The sequence below is a fragment of the Mandrillus leucophaeus genome, unplaced genomic scaffold (genome assembly GCF_000951045.1).
Source record: "Mandrillus leucophaeus isolate KB7577 unplaced genomic scaffold, Mleu.le_1.0 Scaffold313, whole genome shotgun sequence".
NCBI lineage: Eukaryota > Metazoa > Chordata > Mammalia > Primates > Cercopithecidae > Mandrillus > Mandrillus leucophaeus.
The window spans coordinates 1272470-1294224 of record NW_012103288.1 but is presented as its reverse complement, the minus strand read 5'-3'; the positions used below and the strand labels follow the sequence as shown (position 1 = coordinate 1294224).

Here is a 21755-nt window from a genome sequence, read left to right as displayed (position 1 = left end):
TTGTATATTTTAACTTAGGAGTGTTAGAGCCTGATAAGGGAAGTAGTTGGGCTAGGAGCTTGCTACACTGTTCTCAAGAGTAACTGAGAGTTCATGACATCAAGACTGGGTCAAGACAGCACTTGTGAAATATGTTATACTAGGACAGCTTCTAAGTGGTGTAATTTCAAATTGTCATTTTTTAAAATAGTGCAAAAACTTTCTCTAAGCAGACTTATTTGCTTCCTCTTATATTTTCATGTAAGCATTTTGTTGAACACTGCATTTTAGTATGCTACAGAAAACGTACTCTTTAATTCTGTCATCTATGACTTAAAAATATTTTAAGTAGGCCATATTGTTGCATCATTATAGACAAATACCTGGCACCACCTAGGACCCAGTGGCAGAAAGAGTTAGAAGCTGGGTTAAATTATGAGATCATAAATACTTATTGCATATAATGGTTGGAATGATAGTCTCAAAGTTGTTTTCCATATCCGTTTAGGATTATTTTCTTACTGTAGAGCTGTGGTAGTAGTTTTAAGATATTCTCTAGTTGAGATAGGAAAAACCAAAGTGATTTTCCCTACTCTCTACTCTCAGTCACTCAGTGCAATACTTCTGACACCAGATTTGTAGGTTTTTTCCCTGCACACCAAGCATTTCTCAAGTGTATACCAGTGGTCATCCCCTAATTTGTGTTAGCAATGCTGGCACAATCTTCCAGGAGATAACATCAGATCCCACAGCTTAAGGGCTCAGTCCCGTAAGACTGACCACTTTAGATGCCAATTGAAAGCTCCAAGTTTTGACCTGTGCTTCTGACTGGCTATACATCTCCTCAAGAACAAAAATCTTTCTTCTTTAGAGATTATTTCTCTATTTCCCAAGCAGCAGAATCACGTATCTTTTTCTTTCCCTAAGACATACTTTTCCTTCTTTTTTTTTTTGGCCTCAACATCCTCTGCAGAGCTGTTTTTACTTCCTGGTTCACTATAGATGAGACTATAGATGAGAGGGTTCACCAAGGACGTGATCACACTGTACTGAACACAGACCACTTGCCCCAACACCGAGCCTGAAGTAGAGTCTGGGTGTCTGAAAAAAGCTATCCCATAGAATGAGAGAACCACAGTGAGATGGCAAGGGCATGCGGAGAAGGCTTTGCCTTGGCCCTCAGAGGAGCGGATGCTCAGTATGACAGATGTGATTCTAGAGTAAGAGAAGAAGGTTAGGGAAAGTGTCAGTAGCCCCCAGAATGCCCATGACACAGCTAGAAGAATCTCATTGACAGTGGGATCAATGTAGGACAGAGGGAAGAATGGAGGCAGCTTACAGCTAAAATGGGGATGATGTCAGACCTACAGAAATGTAACTTGTGGATGAAAAGACTGTACATCAAGGAAATCAGAAATCCCGCTACCCAAGCAATGCTCACAATCACCATACAGAGAGGTCTGTTCATGACCATGGTGTAGACCACAGGGTGGCAGATGGTAGTGTAGTGATCACAGGCCATGGCAGAGAGCAGACAAGCTTCTGTTCCCCCAGAGAGAGTGAAAAAGAAACTCGGTGAGGCAGCCCCACATTGAGATGTTTTTCTTTTGAGAGGAAATTTTGTAGCATCTTGGGCACAGTAACTAGGAGTAGCTGAGATTCAGAAAGGACAGATGTCCAAGGAAGAAGTACATGGGTCTATGCAGGTGAGAATCAGCCCTGATCTCCAGGATCATTACCAGCTTCCCTGTCAAAGTCAGGAGATGAATCACCAGGATTAGCACAAAGAGCATGGTCTGGATCTCGGCATCACTGGAAAATTCCAGAGGGACAAACTCAGGACTAAGATTGACATTTATTATGGTTGCTTCCCTCAAAAGAAATGAAGGGTTCTCTACTTGGCAGGGCATTCATCTGAGTCATTCTCACTGAACAGGAGTTTTCTACTTAACAGATGAATATATCTCTTACCTATGGCCCAAAATGGGAAACTTGGGATAAGGAAGTGTCATCTTAAATACAATCTCCTCACTTGCCCTTCTTTCCTACCTTCTAGCACTGTCTCTGCATGATCTTGAAGCCTTCACTCTATACCTCCATCACTCTTTAGTAAAAGTACCAAGTGCATACGAATCAGGTAGGTCCTGGAGTCAAAATGAGACAAACCGCCCCAGTGGCAAAGCCTAGAAAATCTTCTCTGGGTAAGCGTTGGGAGGCCTATGGGAAAATGATTCCTTCTCAGAATGGTAAGATCATAGACTCACACTATGTAAGGATATTTACATATTATACTTTAATCCCTTCATTTTACAAATGAAGAGAATGCATTGCCTATGGTCTCATAGCAAAGTGAGGACTAGGTTGGGACTAAAACCAGTCAAGGTTGAAACTAGAACCAGGTGTTTCAGCTAGTCTTGTATGCGTCCAAGTGCATCATACTTCGTGGTTTTGAATTGTTAGAGCTGAGTCTTGTGTGGTTAGCGGATCATGTGCAACTTTGCTAGTAGGGAGTTTGCCTCTTAAATTTTTTCCTTCAGCTCCCCACACATCTAAATATTTTGTGAGGAGATACATTGAAAGGGTAAGTCTGGCTCCATGAATGTCCCATCTGTATAGCTGCAAAGTATCCTGATTTAGAAGGGTCCTGGGCTCTGGCTCTGTTTACTTTTTTTTTTTTTTAGACAGAGTCTCACCATGTTGCCCAGGCTGGAGTGCAGTGGCACAATCATGGCTCACTGCAGCCTTGACCTCCTGGGCTTGAGTGATCTTGCTGCCTCAGCCTCCTGAGTAGCTGGGACTACAGGTATGTACCACCATGCCCAGACATTTTTTTTTTTTTCATTTTTATTTTCTGTAGAGACAAGGTCTTGCTATGTTGCCCATGGTGGTCTTGAACTCTTGGGCTTAAGCCATCCACCTGCTATGGTCTCCCAAATTGCTGGATTTACAGGCACAAGCCACCACGCCTGGCTTAGTAGGGAGTTCACTTAAATTGTAATATATGCCAGTATTCCTTGGCTCTGACACCCAACCAATGGTCTCTATAGTTCTGTGTCAACTGCTACTGAAGTGGAAAGAGCACTAGTCTTAGAGTAAGGGGCTTAGTTTGTCCTGGCCCACACATTCTAGTGGGATCATCTGGGAAGAGTTCACTTTTTAAAGCCTTAACTTATTTATTTGTAAAACTGAGTAAACGAAATAAATGCCCTTGTAAACCACATAGCCTATGATCTGCTATACAAAAATAAAATTTATATATGTATGAACAAAGACTGACATTGAATTTTGAAAAATAGATTTCTCTACCGGGTATTAGGCTGATGGACATTTTTCTTTTTCTTTCTTTTAATTTATATATATTTAGAGGGTACAGTGAAGTTTTGTTACATGGATATATTGTATAGTGGGGAAGCCTGGGCTCTTAGTGTAGCCATCACCTGAATCGTGTACATTTTACCCCTTAAGTAATTTCCCATCCTTTAGCCCCCTCCCACCCTCCTACCCTTCTGAGTCTCCATTGTTATTTCTCTGATGTTGTAAAATTATTTTTTCATTGAACATATATATATATATATATATTTGCGTGCATGTGTGCAGTAAAAAGGACTTGGAGATTTTCAGGAAATACCCAGCCTAGTTTTGTTTTCTCCAGAGATAAAAGGCAAAGGAGAAACCTGAACTGAAGTGAGAGAAAAGTGCTAGGGCAAAGGAAGCTGAACTTCTAAAGAAAAATTTGTCTCATGGTCTCTTCCCCCCATCATCATTGGGCATCTCAGTAGTTTGATTCCACTTGGGTACATGTGACTGGACCAGATGCCCTCTTGAAATGCCCCAGACCTGGGATCCCAGAACACTGCCCCAACAGTGTTTACAAAGTCTATTAAACAGAATCCTGTATGCTCTGTGATAGCACTTCAGGGGCCACCATATGTGTTGAGGGGGTGAGGAGTTAGAGGGTGCCTCTCTGCCCTCATAGCCACCCCAATCGATTTGTCTCTCCTTTTATCTGTTTAATAATACTTGATTTGTGTAGTAGGATTTCATTGAAGCAAGGATTCCATGACTAAATCCCTTTCTAAAACTAGAACTTTAATGGCCAGAAGAAATAAAAATCTCTATCCCTATTCTCCACTCTCTTCATTTTTGATCCTCCAGGAGATCTCCCTCCTACTCTTCATCTGGCTGCTGCAGCTAGTAACACATTTTAAAATAAAAGGCTAACTTTTTTGGGGATCCAGAACTTGATACATAAAGAAACAGAATAGAAAGATTCCAGATGGAGGAAGGGCAGAAGCCTCAACCTTCTGGCTCAGCCATTACTTGGTTGACTGAGGTAGCAGTGTTTGACTTTGAGAAACACACATCCCTAATCTGTGTCCAGTTTCCTCTTGTGTAGGATATGGGGCTTGGACCTGTTGTTTTTGCAGATCCCTCCCGTTACATATGTCTGTTTGCCTCCGGGTTTCTCTCACCAACTTTGCTGAGCAGAGGTGCTCTGGGTCTGACAGGTCTTCTGACTTCTGAGCTGGGCTGCCTGCCATAGGGCACTGCTGCTGGAAGGAGACTTGGTTCCTGCAGCTGGAGTTGAGAGGCCTCCAGACAGACCCCAGGAAAAGTGGACTTTGCTTTCCAGTGAGTGATGTGACCAGAGACAAGTACAGACAGGCAGCGACTTAAAGCCAAAGTGTTCAGGTATCTGCTGGCACAGGCATGGGTCTTTTTGGAGATGGCTGTCTTAAGACTTAGGATTTTCTCTTGTTTTATCACCTTTTACTCCCTCAGTCCTGAGGAAAACTCCTAATCAGTTTGTGTGATTTCTATTTCTTCTTTCGTCAAATCCCTGGGATCTTGTGCCAGGCAGGCCCTGGTGTGGGGTGGTAAGAAGGGGCCCCAGAGAGTCAGGAATTGCTCAGTGCTCATGGATGAGGTGGCATTAGCCAGAGCAAAGGGGCCTCTGGTCCCGGGACAGAGTGGCTACTGACATGGCTGTTACCAAGAGAAGTCTGGCTAAGGACACAGGAGTGTAGAAAGCTCCTAGCCACAAATTCTACTAATTAAGAATCAAGGGATCAAGAAGCTCTGGAAAGGATTAGTCTTGTCTCTGATAGCTCTGATTCTGAACATGAGTTTGTGTATGCCCATGCACACCTATACCTAGGTAAACACAGTTGAAAAGTTTCATTACTCCTATGATGCCATTTACTTTTTAACTACTCTTCCTTCTCCAACTCTCAGCTTGGGCTCTTACCTCGTATTTCACAGAGATAATCTTCCTTTCCCTACTTTAGTTTTATTATATCTCCCTCTATATGTTGGGCTTTACGACTGTTATTGCTCAAGTTTTTCCTATTTGAAAATGAAGTGGGCACAATTAGTAGCCCTTCCTCCTCTGGAGAGAGTTGGCTTCCCTCAAACCAGCCTTAGTTGTCCTGGGAATGGCAGGGAAATACCAGCTGTGCTAAAGAAACATGGTGAGTACAGACACAAGAAAGATGAAACCAAAACTTTGGCTTACCTCTGTAAAGTGGGAATTACTCTTCTGTAACAGGACTAAAGGGAAGCTAAGCATTGGGAGTATAAAAGAAAGCCTAGGCCAGGCACAGTGGCTCACATCTATAATTCCAGCACTTTTGGAGGCCAAGGCGGGCAGATCACCTGAGGTCAGGAGTTCGAGACCAGCCTGGCCAACGTGGTGAAACCCCATATCTACTAAAAATACAAAAATTAGCCAGGTGGGTGGCAGGTGCCGGTAATCCCAGCTACTCAGGAGGCTGAGGCAGGAGACTCACTTGAACCCGGGAGGCAGAGGTTGCAGTGAGCCAAGATCGGGTCATTGCACTCCAGCCTGGGTGACAGAGTGGGACCCTGTCTCAAAAATAAATGCATAAAAATAAACATAAAGGCTATCCAACTCCAGGCTGTTTGATCCCCCAACTACTTCCTTGTCTTTGCTTCTCTTTATAGCCAGTTTTTTTTTTTTTTTTTTTTTTTTGGAAGGATAGTCTATGCCACAATCTCCTCCTTCACTTCTCAGTCCATTGTCATCTCTTTTTTTCTGCTACCTCTATCACCCCTAGGGACAATTCACTTACTATATTCAGAACACCAAGATATACATAAAGACTGCAGTTGATTGGTGAGCGTTGCTGGACTCAGGTGGAGAAGGCTTTGCCTTGGCCCCCAGAAGAGCAGATGCCCCAGTCAATTCTGGAGTAGGAAGAAAAGATTTGGGATACTTTATGATTCCCTGTGATATGATTTAGATGTTTTGTCTTCTCCAAATCTCAGGTTGAAATGTGACCTCCAGTGCTGGAAGTGGGCCTAGAAGGAGTTGTTTGGGTCATGGGGGCAGATTCCTTATGAGTATCTTGGTGCTATCCTAGCGGTACTGAGTGAGTTCTCATTCTACGAGTTCACATAAGATCTGGTTGTTTAAAAGAGTCTGACATCTCCTTTCTTTCTCTCTTGCTCACTTTCACCATGTGACACACTGGCTCCCCTTCACCTTCCACCATCATTGTATGCCTTCTGAGACCCTCCTAGAAGGAGATACCTGTTCCGTGCTTCAGGTACAGCCTGCAGAACTGTGAGCCAAATAAACTTATTTTCTTCTAAATTACCCAGTCTCAGAAATTTCTTTGTAGCCATGCAAATGAATGAACACAGCCAGAAATGGAAGTTATCTCACCAAAATTACCTGTTGGCAATAAGATCTGTGTTGGATGAAGGAGAAGTAGAGGCAGCTCAGAGTTGAAGAGAGGTTATAGGGCTTACAGAAGCGTTAAGTTGAATGTATCCATCAACTTAGGCCAAGTTATGCTGCGGTAACAAGTGACCCAAAATTTCAATGGCTAACAACAATAAAGATTTAATTATCATGCTACATGTCATTGAGACAGCTGTGGCTTTGTTACTACATAGTCTTTACCTCAGGACCTAGACTTAGAGAGCAGCCTTTAAACTGGGATATGGCTGGTGTTTGGACTTATGAAAAGAGAGGAATGGTGAACTATAAACTGGTTTTTAAAACTTGTGCTCAGAAGCAATACCTGTGACTTTTTTTCCAAAGTAAGACACATGGCCACATTTGAGTCAATCATGACAGAGATAAATCGTCCTCTTACAGGGAGGTACGTTGAGATTACATGGTAAAACCTGAGATCAATGGGGTAGGGAGAAAGCATAATTCTTCCCCAGGAGGGTTAGCAAATATTTTGAACAGTAATATAATCTTCCATGTTATTAATGAAATTATTGGTCAGCAAGGAGGTCAGAACCTACTTTCCACTTTCTGTCCCCTCTCCTTCTCCAGAGAAATGCAAATAAACTGCTTTTGACTGAGAAATAGAACAAGAGTGACACTTGACAGCTTATCTGTCACAGGCCATAGCAGTGAATAGTCAGGCTTCAGGGTACCTTGAAGAGATGAACAAAACTCTGGATCATACAGTCCCCAATGTGAAATATAGCCTCCTTGATTTATTTGCTTCTTGCTAGGATACCTTCCCAATAGAAGTTTTCAAATAAGGTGGCAGTTTGGTAAATTTTCTGAGGTTTTCTATCATTTAAAATATTGGGCCCTAACTTTTAAGAGAGTGTCACTGGATACATATTCATAGTTTTAAATTTATTTTCTTCAAGGCTTTGGAAATTTTACATTACTCTCTGTATCTGATGTTACTTTTGAAAAGTCTGATTTCAATGTGATATTTTTTCCTTAGTAGGCAGTTCTTCATCTCTACAAACATTTTTAGAAACTTTTAGGAGCATCTTATTTGTCTTAGAAGTCCTCAAGATTCATTTTAAGTGTTTAAGTGGTTTTCTTTATTTTTTATGTTTATCTATCCTGTTTCTAACTTGGAACTCTGAGTGCTTTTAATCCTAGTTTGTTTTTCTCTGTTTTTACCCCATATGAATTTTTTTCTTTACAGCTTTATTGAGATATAATTATTGTATAATAGACTGCATATATTAAAAGTGTGTAATTTGATGGGTTTTGACAGATATATGTACCCATGAAACCATCAATGCAATCAAAATAATGAACATTTCCATCACCTGCAAGTGGTAGATTCTTATATCTTTAAATATGCCTTGGTCATTTTTTTTTCCTTCTTCCTCCAGGATGGTTATTGAAAATTTTTCGTTTTTGGATTTCTCATCTTTTCATTTTGAATTGTTAATTTTTTGTCCATCTTGGTGTTATCTAGAAGAGCTTTTCAACCAGATCTTTCAGCTCAATAATTAACTTATAGGTTATATTCTTTTACTATTTGTCTCAACTATTTATTCATTTTAACCATTATATATTTTCTATTTTAATTATGAAGCATACATTAAAAGACTATATATAATGTCTGTATGCAGTGAGAATGAAGATAATTGGACCTCAGTGTATCTCACCCAGATGAAGAAATAAAACAATAACAACTCTTCACTCCTTCCTATAATAACTGTTACCCTGAGTTTTGAGTTTATGGTTTCCTAGTATTCTTTTTATAATTTTACCTCAAATGTGTGCATTCCTAAACAGTAAATTTAGTTTTGCACATTTAAAAATACTACATAAAAAAATAACAGATGTATTATTCTGTGATATGTTCTGTTCTCTCAAAATTATGTTTATTAGATGAAAACAATATTTGACAAAGTGGACATAGCAAATCAATGGGAAAGGGAAGAGCTATACAATAAATGAAACAATTGGTATTGTTTGGAGAAAATAAAGTTGATTCTTCTATCAATGTACGCAAAATCAGTTCTAGATGGATTACAGTCTTAAGTGTAAAAAACATGTTAAAAGTTTCCTACAAAATATAGGGAAATATATGTTTGGTTTACACTGTCAGCTTTGTCATCAATTTTTTTTTTTTTTTTTTTTTTGAGATGGAGTCTGGCGCTGTTGCCAGGCTGAAGTGGAATGGCGCGATCTTGGCTCACTGCAACCTCTGCCTCCCGGGTTCAAGCGATTCTGTTGCCTCAGCCTCCCGAGTAGCTGGGACTACAGGCACATGCCACCATGCCCAGCTAATTTTTGCGTTTTTAGTAGAGACGGGCTTTCACCGTATTGGCCAGGATGGTGTCAGTCTCCTGACCTCATGATCTTCCCGCCTTGGGCTCCCAAATGCTAGGATTACAGGCATGAGCCACTGTGCCCAGCCTGTCATCAATTTTTCAAGGGTATACTCGTTTATTTCTGGCCTAGTCTCTATTCTGATCCCATTGGTTTATTTGTTTATCTCATTGCAAATACCATATTATCCTTATTATAAAACTTTATGGCAAATTTTGATATATAAGAAGGAAAATCTATTCATCATGTGATGATTCAGGGTTATATTGACTTCTTAATTTTATGTTCTTCTATCTAAACTTTTGAGTGAGTTTGTCAAATTTGCAGATATTATATCTTTAACTTTAAAATACTTAAGCATAGCAGGATATTATATTGTGTTAGTTACTTTACACTATACTGTAAGGGAGGTCAACTTTCCTATTCTGGAATACATACTTATAGTGTGGTTAATTAGCATGTAAGTGACACTTTACAGTCAAGAACTACAAGCACTTTTAACTATATTTCTTATTATTCCTTGAAGCATTTTCAGTATGGATTGCCTCATTTATTTTTGATGCAAAAAAGTAGTAAGGTTTTCACCTTTTCAAAATAGATGCGTGGTGGAGGATCTCATATCATAACTCCATAACTAAAGAACATTAGCGTCAGAGCATGGTGCTAATTATAGCAGAAAACAGGCTGCACTCAGAAATAGAGATATGTTACGAATTTATTTAGAATAGGCTAGCAATGTTCTTAGTGTGAGAATTCCAAGATTTGTTGCACAAATAAACAGTTTAAACAAAATATTGATCACAGCAATATAAGAAAAGCACTCTTAGGAGTCAAAAAAACTTCATACGAGCTTTTCTTGATAGAGTGCCAGAAGTTAGTATTTAATTTTTAGAAAAAGGCAGATGGCCCAAATTGCAGGTCACATCAGCTTATGCTTATCCTTTCATCTGGCCACACACATGCACTGCCAGTTCCTATCTAAATGGAAACAACAAAAATCAGCAGATGAAGGTCCACCATAGCTTTAAAAATATCTTTTGCACCTATAGTTATACCCTCCTTTTATTCTTTCTTTTTTTTTTTTTTTTGGTATTTTCTTTTCTTTTTGTTCAGTCTTCCAGAGGTTCTTTTGGAGAACAATTTTTCAGTTTAAAAATTATTTCTATTAAGTATTTTCTTTCCATTTTATTAATTTCTGCTCTTTATTATTTTCTCACTTCTAACATTCTTTAGATTTATGCTCTTTTAATAAAGTCTTAATTTGAATACTTAGCTTATTATTTTCATTTTTCATCATATAAGAATATACTTCTCTTTGTTGCTATAGGTATGCACCACGAGTTTTGACATGTAGAATTTTCATTATCTTTCATTTCTGATTATGTAAAAATACCCAATGTTATTTTATCTGTAATGCTTGCCTTTAGATTTTTAAAACACTGTAAGAGTCTTCTTGGTCTTTTTAAAACTTAATATAGTCAGATAATTTGATTCATGATACTGATTTTTAGAGACTTGCTTTATGCCCAGTTCACAAAAATTTCATGAGTGCTAATTTTTTTTTTTTTTTTGAGACAGAGTCTCACTCTGTCACCCAGGCTGGAGTGCAGTGGCCTGATCTCGGCTCACTGCAAGCTCCGCCTCCCGGGTTCACACCATTCCCCTGCCTCAGCCTCCCAAGTAGCTGAAACTATGGGCACCCACCGCCACGCCCAGCTAATTTTTTTGTATTTTTTTTAGTAGAGATGGGGTTTCACAGTGTTAGCCAGGATGGGCTCGATCTCCTGACCTCATGATCTGCCCACCTCGGCCTCCCAAAGTGCTGGGATTACAGAGGTGAACCACCACGCCCAGCCCATGAGTGCTAATTTTTAAAAAGTCTCTCTGATTATTTGATGCAGTGCTCTGTATATTCTATCAGATCAAAATTTTTAATTAGGCTGGGTGCAGTGGTTCATGCCTGTTAATCCCAGCTCTTTGGGAAGTCAAGATGGGAGGACTGCTTGAGGCCAGGTGTTTGAGACCAGCCTGGCTAGTATAGTGAGACCCCATCTCTACAAAAAATTAAAAAATTTAGCCAGGTATGTTGGTGCGTGCCTAGAGTCCCAGCTACTGGGAAGGCTGAGGCAAGAGGATCACTTGAGCCTAGGAGGTTGAGGTTGCAGTGAGCTATGATTGTGCCAGTGTACTTCAGTCTGGGCAACAGAGTGAGACTCTATCTGAAAAGAAAATAAAAATGTTAGTTATATAGTTTGATTCTTTTTTTCTTAGTTTTGGTCTATGCGTTTTTTCTTTTTTAAGAATGAGGGAGGTGTATACATTTCTTGTACCTGCTGTAATAAATTACCACAAACTTGGTGGCTTACAAACAAAAGAATTTTTTTCCCTCAGAGTTCTGGAAGCTAGGAGTTCAAAATCACAGTTACCGCAGGGTTGTGTTCCCTCTGAAGACTCTGTGGAAGGATTCATTCTATGCCTGTTCCCAAGCTTCTGGTGGTTGTTGGCAGTCGTTTGCATTCCATGGCTTGCAGCTCCATCACTCCAGCCTCTGCCTTTGTCTTCACATTGCTTTCTCCTCTGTGTGCCTGAGTTTTCTCCTCTTTCTTCTCTTGTAAGGACATGTGTCATTGGGTTTAGAGCCTACTGGATAGTCCAGGATGATCTCAAAAACCTTAATTATGAATTTAAAAAGCCATTTGCCAGTAACATTCACAGGTTCCAGGGATTTAAGCACAGACATATATTTTGGGGGGCCACTACAAGTATATGAAAATCTCCCAGTTCGTTTATGGTTTTGTTAAATTTTTCTTATAATTATGTCCATTTTGCTTTATATATTTTAAGGTTATGATATTAGACTGATACATGCTTTGATGAAATAACTTCTCTGTGAAATAAAACTTATCATTTTACAGTAATGCTTTGTGCCCTAAGCTTTAACAGCTATAGTCTATTTGGTTTGACATGAATTAGCTTTTATTTTGTTAGTACTTGTATGTATACCCTTTTTTATAATTTTATTTCTAACTTTTCTTTGTCATTATGTTCAAGGCATATTTTGTGTATAGTATATAGATTGATGTTTAAGAATTAATCCTCCCTGAAAATATTTGTCTTTACATGGAGATTTTATTTACTTTTTTGTTATTATGGATATTTTGGAATTTTTCTGTCCCTTTATTTTGTGCTACATATTTGACTTGTTTTCTCTAAGTTGATTTATTTTTTTCTCTTTATGCCTTATTTTGGATTGAGTGGTATAATTATCATCCCCTCACTAATTCTGATATACAGCCTATTTTTATCACTGTAATCATAACCTAGAAATTTTAGAATGCATATCTGACTTTGTAAACCTAAAAGTTAATCAACAACTCCCTTATTTTTAAAAAAGCTCCAGATCCAATACCCTTACTGTTGAATTCTTTTTTTTAAATATGAACTTGTTTAGGATGAATTCTATTAGATGTTTTAGAAATATCAGTGTAAAATGAACTCTTGGATAATAGAGGAGAAATTACCCTTCTAAACTTGTTTTATGAGACACATATTACCTTAATACCAAAATCTAAGAAGAATATTACAACAAGTGAAAGTTACAGACCAATACACTCATTAATACAGATGCAAAAAAATATAGATGCAAAATATTAGTAAATAATGCTCAGGAATATATGAAAAGGACAATACAGCATGACCAAGGTTTATCTGAGGAATGCAAGGTTGGCTTGACATTTAAAAAATCAATATAATTTGTCACTTTACTAGAATAAAGAAAAAATACTTCAGTGATGATTACAATAAATTCAGAAAAAATACTGACAGATTTTAAAGAAATTCGTGATAAAAAGTCTTAGTAAACCAGGAATAGAAGAGAACTTTCTCAATGTGATAAAGAGAATGACCAAAAAGTCTACATTTAGCATCATATTTACTGATGAAATATTGAACAAGGCAAAGATATCAGCTAAGACTGGGAATAAGGCCAAGATGTCAGCTCTCACCACTTCTATTGTAAATTGACCTGGAGGTCCTAGCTAGTGTAATAAGGTAAAGAAAAGAAATTTAAAGCATATATATTGAAAATGAAGAAGTAAAACTCTGTTTATTCTGTGATGCATTCTTATTTATGGAAAAAATAGGGAAATTACAAATAAACTATGTGGACTAATAAATGAATTTAGCACTGTCTAATGGTAAAGGTCAACATATAAAATAACTGCAATTGCATATACTAGCAACAAATAATTAGAAAATGATATTTAAAAATATAATTTCAAATGGCATCAGGAATCATAAGATACTTAGAATAAACTTAACAAAATATACAAGCCCTCTACATTAAAAATTACAGATTGTAAGAGAATTAAGACTACCTAAATAAGTGGAGAGATATATCACATTTATAGTTTGGAAAGTTCAATATTGTTAACATGTCAAATTTCAACTTGATCCATAGATTCAAATGCAATCCTAATCAAAATTCTAGCAGGTATTTTTTGGGGGGCAGGGAAAGGAGATAGAAATTCACAAACTTACTATAAAACTTATCTGCAAAGACTCAGAATAGACAAAATTGTTTTGAAAAAGAATAATAGCAGGGGGCATGACATCAGAAAAATGGCAGAATAGGACTTTACAGTGTTCATCTCCCCCATAGAAACATCAATTTGAACAACTGTATGCACATGAAAATACCTTCACCAGAGCTAAGGAAACCAGGTAAGAGATTACAGCACCCAGGTGTAGCATAGACGTAAGAAAAGGCATATTGAAGAGAGTATGAACAGTTTTACATTACCTGTGTCATCCTTTTCCAAATGCCAGGCGGTATAGTATGAAGAGAGATAACTCTCTTCTTGGGAAGAGGAGAAGGAAGTGACCACTGGACTCATTGGTGCTTGGCAGACTCCAGCCAGGACTCACAGACTGATCCTCCAGATCCATCTCAGTGCCAGGCTGGATCCCACAGACCTAGGCTCCAGGCCTGCCTGGGAAACCCAGTCTCTGGGCCCATCACATAGTTGACCTCAATGGCCCCAGGCTCTGGACTGGCTTCAGTGCTGGGCCATCCCCAGTGGCCCCAAGCTTCAGGCTTACCCTAGCACCAGGCCAGTCCCCACAGACTCAGGGTCCAGGCCTGCCCTATAGACTCAGTCTCCAGACCTTCCCCAAGCTGGCTTCAGCAGCCTCAGGCTCTGGACCATCTGTACCACCAGACTGACCCTCAGGGTTCAAGCCTGTTCCAGTAATTCCAGTGCTGGGTCAGTTCCCACAGACCCAGGCTCCAGAACTTCCCTATGAACTTAGGTTTCAGGTTGGCCCCTGTAGCATCAGTAGCCAGGCCAGCCTTTGTGGATCTAGCCTTCAGGCCAGCACCCATAATCCCAGGCTCGAGACCTGCCCCTACACAAGACTGGCCCAAGCTCCAGGTCATCCATGTGTCCCAAGCTCCAGTAGACCCAGGGCCTGGGCCTGCTCCAGCAGAAGAATCATACTGAGACTGCACTATTGCACCTACCCAGAACCAAAGCCAAAGCAGCCTACCCAACTGACACTATAGGACACATCTACAAGAAAAAATTATTTCCCTAGGAAACCTACTTTATAAAGTTGGAAAAAATGATAACTGTTCCACTAGATGTACAGATATTAACACAGGAAACACAAGAAACATGAAAAAGTAAGGAAACATGATACCTTCAAAGGAACACAATAATTCTTCAGTAGTAGACTCCCCCATAAAGAGGAAAGCTATGAGATATCTGAAAAGGAATTCAAAATAGTGATCTTAAGGAAACTCAATGAGATATAAGAGAACACATATAATTCAATGAAATCAGGAAGATACTTTATTATTTGAATGAGAAATTCAACAAATAGATATAGAAAAGAACCAAACAGAAATCTTGGAGCTGAGGAATTCAGTGAATGAAATAAAAAATACAGTGTGATCCTCAACAATAGACCGGATCAAGCAGAAGAATTTCTGAACTTAAAGACAGGTCTTTTGAAATAACCCATTCAGAAAAAAAATTAAAAATAAAAAGAAGAAAGCCTACAAGACATATGGAACACCATCAAGTGAACAAGTATTCACATTATGCAAGTTCTAGAAGGATAAGAGATGGAAAAACAGATAGAAACCTATTTAATAAAGTAATAGCTGAAAACTTCCCAAGCTTTGGGAGAGACATGGACATCCAGATACTAGAAGCTCAAAATTCCCCAAATAGATTCAATCCAAAAAGGTCTCTTCTGAGACACGTTATAGTCAAACTGTCAAAATCAAAGGCAAAGAGAGAATTCTAAAAACAGCAAGTGAAAAAAAATTTAAAAATTAAAAAACAGCAAGTGAAAAGCATCAAGTCACATACACTTGCAGTCAATTGGTTTTTAAAAAAGATGGCAAGTACACACAATTGTGAATGGACAGCCTCTTCAATAAACAGTGTTAGGAAAATGAATATTCACATGCAGAAAAATGAAATTAGACCATTGTCTCACACCGTATAAAAAATTAATTCAAAATGGATTAATCATTTAAACAAAAAAAAATTACTAATTTTAAATGTACTAGGAGAAAACATATGGGGAAACCTTCATGACATTAGTCAATGAGTTTTTAGATATGGCCGGGAAAGCACAGACAACAAAAGCAAAAATAGACAATGGGATTATATCAAGCCAAAAAGCTTCTGCATTGCAAAGGAGACCATCACCAGAATGAAGAAACAACCTATGGAATGGGAGAAAATACTTGTAAACCATACATGTGATAAGGTGTTAATATCCAAAATGTATAAAGAACTCAATAGCAAGAAAACAAATAATCCAATTTGAAAATGGACAATATACCTGAAAAGACACCAAAAGAAGACACAAATGGCCAGCAGGTACATGAAAAATGCTCAACATCACTAAGCATCAGGGAAATGCAAATCAAAACTACAATGAGCATCACCTCACTCTTGTTAGAGTGGCTGTTTTTTTAAAAGATGGAAGATAATTGTCAGCAGAGATGTGGAGAAAAAGGAACTTTTGTATGCCCTCGATGGGAATGTCAATTAGTACAGCCACTGTGGAAAACAGTATGGAAGTTCCTCAAAAAATTAAATATAGAACCATCTTATGATCCAGCAATTCCATTTCTGGGTATATATTCAAAGGAAATGAAATATCGAAGAGATAGCTGCCCTCTGATATTCATTTCAGCATTATTCAGAACAGCCGAAATACAAAATCAACCTAAGTGTTCATTGCCAGATGAATGGACAAATAATTGTGGTGTACATATAGGCAGTAAATACTATTCAGCCTTAAAAACAGAAGGAAATCATGCCATTTGCAATAACATGGACGAATCTGGAGGGCATGTTAAGTGAAATAATCCAGGCACAGAAAGGCCAATGCCACATATTATATGTAGAATCTAGAATAGTTGAACCCATGGAAGCAAAGAGTAGAATGGTGGTTACCAAGGACTGAGAGGTGGAAGGTTGAGTTGTTGTTGGTCACATGATGCAAAACTTCAGTTACACTGGAGGAATAAGTTCAAGGTATCTATTGTACAACATGGTGACTCTGGTTAATAGCAATGTATTATATTTTGAAAATTGCTGAGTGCATATTTTAAGTGTTATCACCACATAAAAATAATGTGAGGTAATACATACATTAACTTGATTTAGCCATTCCACAATATTTATATGTTTTCACCCATCATGTTGTTAATGATAAATATACAATTTTTATCACTTAAATAATAAAGGAAAAACAATTAGGACGATTTATGTTATTTTAACACTTATGGAAAAGTATGTAATCACTGCAGTGTAGTATTTGTATATTGTAACAATATACAAATAGATAAATGGAAGAGAAGAGAAGGCCCAGAAATATACACAGGAAGTTACCATGAATTGATTTCCAACAATGGTACCAATATAATTGAATAGGGAAAGGAAAATATTTTCAGTGGATGGTGCTGGAACAACCAAATAAATGTATGGGGAAAAATGAACCCTGACACTTTCCTCACAACATGCATAAAACTTATTTTGGAATGGGTCATAGACCTAACTGTAAAAGCTAAAACTAAAGAGATTTTGAAAGAAAATATACAAGAGTATCTTCATGATTTCATAGTAAGAAAGCCTTTATTAGAGGAGGAAAAAGAAAAGCCTTACTTCTAAAGAAATGATAAATTGGGCTTCATCAGTATTAACAACTTGTCATCAAAGGATACTTTTAAGAAAATTAAACTTAAGGTCAAACCATAGACTGGAAAAGTATTAGCAATATACACATCTGATAAATAATGCATTTATCAAAATTAAGAATTTCTATAATTCAGTCATAAAAACTATAAACAACTCAATATGAGAAAACGTTTGAGCAGACACTTCACAAGGAATTTATATGAATGGGAAATAATTACGTGAAAAAATCCTCAGCATCATTAGTTCTCAGACTAATGCAAACTAAACCATAATGAGATACCACTTTGTAAGCATTATAATGACCAAAATTAAAACGACTAACAAGGCTAAATGTTGGTGAGGATATGAGGCAAATGAAACTCTCATACATTGATGGTGGTAGTTTAAAATGATACATTTACTTTGGAAAACTATCTATCAATTTCTTATACAATTAAATATATTCCTTTCTGTATCTCAGCACATTCATTTCTATGTCCTCAAAAGAAATAAAAACATGTCTTCTAAGAGGCTTATATAAGAATATTTCTAGGGAAAAATCTTGTTACATCTGCCTTGGCAATAATTTCATGGATATGACATCAAAATCAGAGGCAACAAAAATGAAAATCAGGTAGGATTACATGAAACCAGAAAGATTCTGCACAGCAAAGGAAATAACCAACAAAATGAAAGGCAGCATAAAGAATGGGAGAAAATATTTGCAAACCATATGTCTGATGAAGTTCCTTACATATAATATCCAATATATATAAGGAACTCCTACAACTCAATAGCAACAAAACATAAACAAAACCTTCTACCAATACAATTTTAGAAAGGGCAAAGGACTTGCATAGACATTTTCCAGAGAAGATATACAAGTGGCTAACAGTTATATGAAAAAAGTTCAACTTCACTAATCATCAAGGAAACGTTAAAGCTACAATTAGCATCTCACATTTGTTAGAATAACTTTTTTAAAAGCAAAAGATAACAAATGTTGGCAAGAATGTGGAAAAAAGGGAACTCTTATACATCGTTGATGGGACTGTAATGAGTGAAGCTACTATGGAAAACAATATGAGGATTCCCCCCAAAATTAAAAATAGAACTACCATATGAACCGGGAATTCCACTTCTGTGTATGTATACAAAGGAATTGAAATCAGGATCTTAAAGAGATATCTGCACTCCCATGTCCATTGCAGCATTATTCAGAATAGCCAAGACATGGAAGTGACTTAAATGTCTATTGACTAACAGATGACCAAAGAGAATACTGTGTGTGTGTGTGCATGTGTGTGTGTGTGCACAATAGAATATTCAGCCTGTGAAAAGAAGGAAATCTTGACATTTTCAATAACATACATGAACCTGGGGGACATTTTGCTAAGTGAAATAAGACAGACACAGAACGACAAATACTACGTACACTCACTACACAAGGAATCTAAAACAGTGAAACTCATAGAAGCAGAGATTGGAAAGATGGTTGTAAGGGTCTAGGTGATGGGGGAAACAGGGACATATTAGCCAAAGGGTACAAAGTTTTAGTTATACAGGATGAGTAAGTCCTAGAGATCTACTGTACAGCACTGTGACTATAAATAACAATATTATATTGCATACCTTAAAATTTACTAAGAGGATAGATCTTAAGTGTCCTTATACCATACCCAAAAATAATAAGAGGGTGGGAGGAAACTTTTGGAGATGATGGATAGGTTTATGACATAGATAGTAGTGATGGTTTCATGAGTTTATACTTATCTCCAAATTCATCAAGTTGTAACACTAAATATGTATAGCTTTTTGTATGTCAAAAAAGTGGATTTTTAAAGATAACATAATTTTCTATGGAAAAAGTCAAAATAATCTGCAGCTGAATTATTAGAATTAATAAGATAATTTAGAAAGTTTGCCACATAGTGTCAATATGCAAAAACTAAGTTATGTTTTATAAATAAGCAACAATTAGAAAATGAAATTAAAATGCCATTTTATAGTAGCATTATTGAATACCTAAAAATGCATCTAACAAAAGATATTCAGTACCTCCATATAGAAAACTGTAACACTTTACTTAGATAAATTAAAGAACTAAATAAACGGAATGACGTACTAAATTCATGTACGTGGGTTGGAAAACACAATACTGTAAGAATGTCAGTTCTTCACAGTTTGATTTTGTCTGTTATTAGGCTTATTGCTCCTCAGCTCCAAATCCACCTTTCATTATCTATTCTGTGATAATGGAGAATGAATCTGTGAATAAGTTTTTCATTATCAGCTGACTTGATGTTAACCCTTGACAATAGAGGCAATGGAGGGATAGTGGTGAATGACAGGGTTTTCTTCCTGGTTCAGGTGTGCTCCTCTAGGCAGGCTCCTGCAGTGTGTGTGGCTTTTGTAGCATCAGGCTCTTGCAGCCTTCATGGCTTTTTAAGTGCCAGGCTCATTCAGTGCACATGGCTATACATTGCCTAACTCTTATTAACTCCATGACTTTTGCAGCACCTGGTTCTAGCCATGCTCAGCAGCAGCAACTCCTACTCCTATGAATGGCTTCTCTTGGCACTCACTTGTGTGTCTTTGCAGTGGAGTGATGCCAACCTGCCACTTCCCTGTTAATGGCCTCCCTGGCACCCACTCAGATGACTTTACCACCTTGGTGTACTTCTCTGCCATTCTGTGAACCATGGATATTCCCTTTCCAATTAAGTGTAGATATTTGCCCTGATTGGTTGTGAAGGTGGGGAAGGAGGAAAGTATTCCAAATTTGTTTCTCTCTTGGATGCTCTATCTTGGTCTTGGGAATAGTGACCTCTTCCTATATCTGCTATTTCTCTATTCTTTAGAATTGTCTTTACTTTTTTTCTGGCCAATTCCTCATTATGCCAGTCCTCTGTTATAGTTAGTAATTCTCTGTATTAAATTTTTCCTGTTCAATATACCATGTGGTTTATGTCTCTTGCTTGCACCTGAATGATACAGAATTGGTTCTTGGAATGTTCTTAGGATGTAGACCCACAAATATTGGATTTTGTGATTGGTTTGGTCGTGCCCTTGGGTTTGAGTGCAGTACTGAGCTCTTTGCCTATGGGAAATGGGTGCTAGTAATCCATGGTATGCAGTGTCATTATATTTAATCAAGCTGTCATCTGTGGTTGATTGCCAACAGAGGAAAGTGCGTTGGGGACCCACTTGCTATTATGGCAGTAAATATGATTGTGGAGTGGGATAGATTCTTCTGAGTATACTTGAATGCTTAGAGAGGAAAATGACAAGCTTAGGTCCTTTAACTCTCAACTCAAGTCAGGGTTTGAGAACCAGAGAGCTTTCATGGCAGCTCTAAAATAAGCTCTTATATTTTGTAATCACAGGGATGATGTTGCTGAAAATCAAACATGAAACTTAATTGTTTGGGTTGTCGAAACACAAGGACAGTTGAATTCCTAGTCTTACCACCTTTTTAAAGTTGCATTGATTGGAAGTAAATGTAATTATGGAATCCTGAAACTTGGAAGGGGAACATCTGGTTGGACCTAGATTGAAACATGATGTTGAATCCCCAAGCCACATTGACCCTCCCTTGCCATGGAGTCACTTGCCCTTAGCGTCAGAGGGCACTAGTCTTCTTTTGCTTGAAAACTCTGTAACAGCCTCTTGGGACAGATGTCTTAAAAGGAGATATTCATTCTCCTCAAAATCTATCACAGACTCCCACCCTGGAGTCAAATCTCAGTGTGCTCCAGAAGGACAAATACACAATATGGGCCAGGAGGAAATAGCTCACATACCAAAAGAATTGAAATACTTTGCCAATATATGTCAGCAGAAGCTTGGGTAACATGTGTGGGAGTGGATCCTGAGGTTGTTGAACCAGCAAGGGAAGAATATAACACTAGATAAGACCAATTTCATTGATATGGGTGCACTTACTGGAGGTTCTAGACTTAACCGGTCAGCACATGCAACTGAAGGTGGTGCCAGCCATTTACTTAGCTAACTGAATATCAAGCCCAATGGGCTACTCTAATGAGGTTGAGATGGCAGAGCTTCTTTGGTATGACATGGAAGAGGGAATCCAAAGATTTCTTTTTTCTTTTTTCTTTTTTTATTATACTTTAAGTTCTAGGGTACATGTGTACAACGTGCAGGTTTGTTACATATATATACATGTACCATGTTGGTGGAGTTAATAACCCATTAACTCATCATTTACATTAGGTATATCTCCTAATGCTGTCCTTCTCCCCGACGCCCTCCCCACAATAGGACCCGGTGTGTGATGCTCCCCTTCCTGTGTCCAAGTGATCTCATTGTTGAATTCCCACCTATGAGTAAGAACATGTGGTATTTGGTTTTCTGTTCTTGTGATAGTTTGCTGAGAATGATGGTTTCCAGTTGCATCCATGTCCCTACAAAGGACACAAACTCATCCTTTTTTATGGCTGCATAGTATTCCATGGTGTTTATGTGCCACATTTTCTTAATCC

At 38.0% G+C, this 21755-nt stretch overlaps 1 pseudogene; it reads right to left on the bottom strand.

Annotated features, from left to right (window-relative positions):
• Positions 1-901: 901 nt before the first annotated feature.
• LOC105544960 overlaps positions 902-21755 on the bottom strand; it is a 34839-nt pseudogene continuing 13985 nt past the window's right edge.